Source organism: Morone saxatilis, unplaced genomic scaffold, assembly GCF_004916995.1.
Source record: "Morone saxatilis isolate NCDOM2014 unplaced genomic scaffold, NCSU_SB_2.0 Contig7, whole genome shotgun sequence".
NCBI classification, from domain to species: Eukaryota; Metazoa; Chordata; class Actinopteri; family Moronidae; genus Morone; species Morone saxatilis.
In genome coordinates, this window is record NW_023340246.1 from 5,411,486 (window position 1) to 5,418,268 (window position 6,783).

Consider the following 6,783-nt stretch of genomic DNA (forward strand, 5'->3'; position numbering starts at 1 on the left):
ACACCAAGTGTATAATAATTTGCAGCTGAAAATAGTTCCAACAAATGCACCGTTTACTCCTGTTTGACTAAGTTTAGCTAAAAACTACAGTGCCCAGCTGCTTTAGGAAACTATGCAGTCTTTTTTTTAAATGAGACTATATGTTTGTCACATGATTTTAAAGATCTACATCTTCAGTGAGAACCAATGTGCTTGAGTGCTACAGGCAGGGTAGGAAGTGAGGAAGTACTGAGGGACAGAAGAAAGCACTGTTGATGTTGTCATGCGCTTTGTTCACAGTAAGACCTTGCTGTGAACAACCTGTGCTGGACCTTTAAGCCTCAGATCCTTTAATGATGGAAAAATAATGATTTTAACTAATGAATGAGAATTATGATACATGCTAACACATACAGCATTTATAGTTCATAGTGTAGTTTAAGTTTACATTAAAAATGCATGATAATGATTTATTTAAGAAGAAATTTTGCTGGTCTCGATCAATTAATAGACTGAAGTATGAGAAGACTCTCTCCCTTTTGATATTTATCATGGCTTCGGGTGATGACTATAATTTTCTCCGAAGCAAACCCCCTCCAGTTTCACCTTTTCTCATGTAAATGACTAAATGTGTTGCTCTAGAAAGGGCTCCCTGTCCTTGCTACCTAGTCCATTGTGTTGGACAAAAGCTGTAGGCTTCCTCTCTATTGCACAGGAGTTGTATCAGCAGACACACAGAGCTAGGATTAGTTTTGAGCCAATTAACTGCTTTAGGCACTATGGCTGCTTTCTCTATATGTGTGTCTGTGGGGGAAAGCACATATGCATATGTGACTCTGTTCTTGTCTTCACGTATTCATGTGTGTATCCATGAGAGGCTTTCTGTGAAGGAGTCTGTGTGTGTGCATGTGTGTGTGTGTAACTGTGCTCAAGTTTGGATGTTGGTGAGTGTGTGGCCTTCATCTCCAGTGCCTTTGATGCTCACAGCTTTTTCCTGTCTTTTGTGAAACACTGTGGCAGTGTCCAAAGCCAGTAGAGACCGCAACAGTACAGTAATTGGGTGGGCAGGGATAATGTGCATGTTCCATCTGAGAACAAGTTATTGGCCACAGAAACAGAAGAACTGTAAAAACAAAGCTTAATTGGAAAGACCTTTCCTTCATTCTGGCCCCATGCCATCAACAATGTCAAAGAAATGATTCGTCATCCTCTGGAAAGTGATGACAGTTGATTCGTGGTCATCACCCTGTCGCCCACCTCTGCTGGAGGATTCACTTTTTCTTATTTAAAATTCTGAAGCAAGAAACAGATCTGTTCAATGTCTTGTCAGAAACCCAAATAGGACCAGTATATAAGAGTAAGATGGTGAACATGGCAAACACATCATCCACATCTTCAAGTTAGCACTGTCATTTTTAGCATGTTAGCATGTGACTGTGACTACAGTGGCGTAAGTGCGTAGGTTGCATAGGTTACGTCATAGGCTATGCCATAGCTGACATGCTCCTCAAAAACATAAAAAAATAAATAAATACATGAGGGGTCTACAGCGGCGTTGGTGATAGAAGAACTTATTGATTGGTCAGCATGGTCTCTGATGCCACTGGAGAGAAAATAGAAGTCAACATTAAACACTCAGCTATGAATCAAGTACTACTGTATGCCAGGGGCATCCACAGTGGGACTCCTGTTAACAACTTGCGTCAACTAGCTTGAATCATGTTCTCATGTGTTTTGGGGTTTTAATTTGGGTCTGGCGTTCATCACATGGAAATCTGTTGAGAAATGTTGCCAACAAAGACAATTTCTGGGGTCCTTTTTTTTCTAAACTTTGGAGATAGATCAAAGGGTTCATTTTTCAAATGATTCATCAGAACATGTTTCAAAGAAATCACCCTTTTTATGCTTGTCAATATCCTCTCCAAGATGGGTTCTAAAATTGCTCCTGCTGCCAGGTTGAATCATTGTTACCATCAGGGATTTTTACAGTTCTTGCTCCTCAGTGTGAATCTTAACATGTCTGAGATATGTGATCAACATGTGGCAGCGTTATCGACATGCTCACCTTTTAACACAACAAGAACTTTCACAACTCATTACATGCTGATAAGCATATAATGAAGCAATTACATTGTGCAAATTATTCAGTCAGTGATTGCTACAGTGGGGGAGGTCTACACAGATCTTATAAGAAGATTTTACATTCACCTGAATAAATTTTGCTCAGTGTTCAAACTTCGGGGACACAGTTGGTGGTTTTGCATGTTTTTGCAATAAAACATTGTGTTAAAATACTTTGAACCTTTTTCCAAACCCTACCATAGCTTAAAAATACAACTTCTATCTTTTCTTTTTTTATAAATTTAACAATAAAGTCTAGAAGTTATGTATTTATTTTTTACATTGACATTATTATGTGGTCAGCTCTATTTAGGATGGTTGATTGGCTGACAAAGCAAGAAAGTCCAAATTGTCTTTGCACTTGTGGTCCATTTATGTCTGAATTTCAGTAATGTCAGACCTTCAACTATGAGATGCCTGAGTGTCCTTGAATGTGCCAAAAACTTTCCTTCAGTGGTTGGTGTTGTGAAACAGGTGTAACTCTTAAAAGCATGAAAAAGTATGTGGCCCTCATGCTGGAAACAGATTTCTATCTAACCTGCTTGTGCATGCCCGGCATACCTTGACCAACACTATTATGCATCTTCCTTCTCATTGCCAGTGAGCATGCGGTCTTCTTTAGACACATTATTGCTGCAGTAACTCACACAGACACTTAACCATAAGATTTCTATAGGAGGGCTCCTCCTCTTTTCAGTAGGTATGGTTTTCTGTAAATTACCTTTATTATGGTCAAGTATATTTCAAGAAGTTGCTATTTTTTCTTTGTATTAATCCTTTAAGAGCTATTGTTGAGTCATCATTGGGCCTATTATTTTGATATTAAGGTCGGAGCTTTTATTTTGAAAAAGGAAAAAGGTGTCTGGTAGCTCATCAGGCATGACAAAGCGTGTCAAAAATATCGATATTTTGTTTATCTAGCACCCAGCTGATAAGGGCACAAGGTTTGTTATGATTTGTTTTATATAGTGTTTAATGTGAAGTCATATTGTGGCGCTTTTTTGTACTTTTGTAGAGTTTTAAGTTAGTACGTTTATGCTAGCAAGACTGCTATATTAGCTCATTTGTCGATCTTAAGGAGCCGTTATCATGATAGAGTTAATATATTATTATTATACGGTATAAATAAATGTAGCATTTGTGTGTTTACAGTTTAAAAACTAATTTTATGTTAAATATATTTACTTATAGCTAAGCTTAAAAGGGTGTTAAAAAGGTGATATTTAATCATTTGAATATCGTGATTGATAGATCAGAAGTTAAAATGACATGATTTTGGATTAGTTAGTTAATTAAGTATTGTAAGGCTATAGTACAATACGTTTGTCTTCAGAATATAAAAGAAGATTAATATTTCACTTTTGTTTGTAGCTCTTACGGTGTGTTCCAGATGTGTTCAAGGTTTAAGGGAGCTACAGTGTCGTCATGTTTGCTAATCAATAAATACATTGTGAACCATCAGTTAAAGAGTAGACCAACGTTGAGCCGGGGATGCTACATTTTCCTTATTGTACGATTTTGTACATTGAGTTCTTAGTTTAAGATTAAAGAAACAGCAACATTCTGAGAGCCATTTTTCAAATGTATCAGTCCAATTTGGTATACTAGTATAAGTTGTGTGGACGTTTTGAAATAAAAGCACCAGAAAACGTTGTCTTTACGGATACAGACGTGTCTCTCTAGCCTTGGTGCTACTATCCTAATATGAAATCAGTTACATTTCAACAGGGTTGTAATACATTTTTAACATGCATTTTACATTTGATCAAACAATCAAAGTTCAAAGGCTTTGGTGCGCAACACCCCCTTCTTCTTCTTATCTTTTTTGTGTCCCAGTGAATCAGATAAAACATCCTAAAAGACCTCACACAGTGTTTTTGCCCTCTGTGGCGATGTCATGGTGAGGCTGGCTGGTTGCCATGGCTATTTCCAGTGGCTGGCTCTTTGATGTGTCATAGCAGCTTTTCCCGCCCATGTTGTGCCACACTGCCCACTTTGGTGAACCAATCAGATCAGACACTGGCCCTCTAATGTTTCATCTAGCCATGGCAGCCTGCTGGGAATCAAGTCATTAATGTGCAGCCGATGCAAGCTTTTCAATCAGTTGTATGCAAATTATGTTTGGTTGAGCAAATATGAAGATACAGTCTGGGAGAGCGTCTTCGTGGCAAGTTATGCCTCAAAGGAAAAATCACTAAGGGCTTTGTGAAATTAGTCAAGCTTCATTTGGCTAAAACAAGTCTGCTCATTGCCATACCAACACGCAATCGTCATTGTCTAGCTTTTGTTAAAAATAAGAGTTTGTTAATAGAAAAGAAGACCTTGTGAAGCTTTAGTTCCACCTTTGGCAGGTGGACTGTGGGTGGAACTGGCTGTCAGGGTGCACCATGGGGGATGGGAGGTAGAAAGAGCTGTTATAGCCTGATTTTCATTGTAAATTAGTGAATGGCTGGGAGGATGAATGTATGGTAACCATAAGTGAAGGGGCCAATTGGGTGTTAGAGGAAATAAATAGCATCACTCTTTGGATCCAGAAATATTAGCATCTGTTATGCTATTGGCAATCTAACATTTGACACAACATGCCAGTAATAAATACCATCACCATGGTTTCAGGGTAAAGTTCATACACAGTAGGAGGTGTTGAAAAGTTGCTGTTCATTTCCTAATGATAGAGTGGTAGCAGATGGTTCTTTCTTTCAATGAGCAGTGTGAAAGGCAGTGCAATATGGACACTTTGTTAGAGCAGCCACCAGAATGTTTGTGTGTCTGTGTGTGTGTGCACATTTTGTGCTTCCGTTTGTTTCTATATGTGTGCATGCCGCGTATAAGGGCACGTTTGGTTTTTGTGCATATCTTGCATGTATTGTGTGTCTGTTCTTGTGTATCAAAGATGGCCGATGTGTTGTTAATGTCGGTATCACTTAAGAGACCACAGTGCAACAATAGACATAAAATGAGAAGCAAACAAACAGGAGACCAAATCCAAACTGCTCAGAGAGATTGGCTTACCACCAACAATATCAGGCACTTGCTGCTCTATTGGTGCACTTCATGTGGTTCAGAGCTGATTGCACTGATTGTTTGGTTTTTTGCATGCAAAAGGGATCAATATACCACATACTGTGAAAAAATTTGCCCTTTTCTGCAAATATGGTGGGCAAACTGACCCCCACCATGTGGTAAGAATAGTTTCTTCATCACTTCTTCAGTATTTTATTGCAATGCTGGAGATGTCGGTCCACCACTTTGTGAACTATTAGACATTTATGATCCCCAAAGGATGGATCCCACTGACTTTGGTGATCCACTAAAAACACTGGGATACTGAATACAATACTGGGTTATTTCTACTCAGTACCCATAAAACAAAGGGTTGTTTTGATCCAGTAACCCAACAGTAATATAAAAAAAGAAATCCTATTGGTACTGGGTAAAGTTAACCCAGTATTGTGTCTGTGTCTGTCTTATATTGACCCACATTATAAACCCCCAATAGTGTAGATAAAGTATATAAATTCAACTATGCCTGTTTGCCACCAAAGTACAGCAATAAAAATGTTTACCCGTCTTCCATTGTTATCTTTTCCTGTGGTGATGCATCAGTGTGTGCAAGTAAGGCTTGTGCATCAATCTGGTGTAGGTCAACAACAAGCCTCGCAGCGCCCTCCGACAGATTGGATGAGGTGAAAGGAAGAGTGGAAGTCCCCAAAGATCCCCTTTGATGTCATACACAAATAAGCTCATTGTTAGAGCCGAGGCCTGGAGGGACGACTGCTGAACAAGTGTTGTTTAGCAAGAATTATAAAGATGATGTGTGAATGTTAAGTGGGTTATGATCACTATAAAGAGAGAAAAAATGTATTTTAATACATACAGTGTGAAAGCAAAGGTAGGGAATTTGATTTAGGCATACTGTACACCATGGTGCATATATATATATATGGCATGTGTAAGACTTTATTAGAAGTTATAGCACAACAAAACCCCTCTCTTTGAAAGGGAACATCTATGCATTTGAAATGAGATTTAAAATTACTTGGCCTGGAAACATTGTATGTATTAATCAAACAGCAGCTTTGCCTCAAGCAGCATTTTTTCCTGAATGATAAACTAATTAAACACTAACAAATCAATTACAGTGAAAGCTGTGTTATTAACTTTACACACGCTAACTAACCAACCAAGCATCATCATCATCACCATTGCCGCATCCAGCTGAAATGGAAGCAATTCATGTCCCCTCCTAGCCTCAGTGATTGTGCTGTCACTGCAACAGCTGTAAATTAACTCTTCTCCCTTCCTCATCCAGCCTCTCAGCAGTTAGCCACCAGCACAGCGCACTAATAAACCTTCTCTGGGACCCAGGGATCTAAAGCTATTGGATTGATATTGCAAAATAAGAGAGAGCTCACAACAGTGTGGGTATCTTTTCTTTCTCTGCTCATGTGACCTCTCAAAGCTATATTTGTACTGTATGTATTTGTGCAATGGATGTGAACAAACTTAAAGATCCCCTCCAGACATGTATGAAGACATAAACAAAGTCTGTATGATATATTAAAAATTATTAAATATATATAAATATATAATATAAATTCTAAAGTTTCCCTGCTGGACACAAGATGTTTCCTATTTCACTGTAAAGTCCATTCTCAATGGATGTGCACTGGTGGCTTTAAG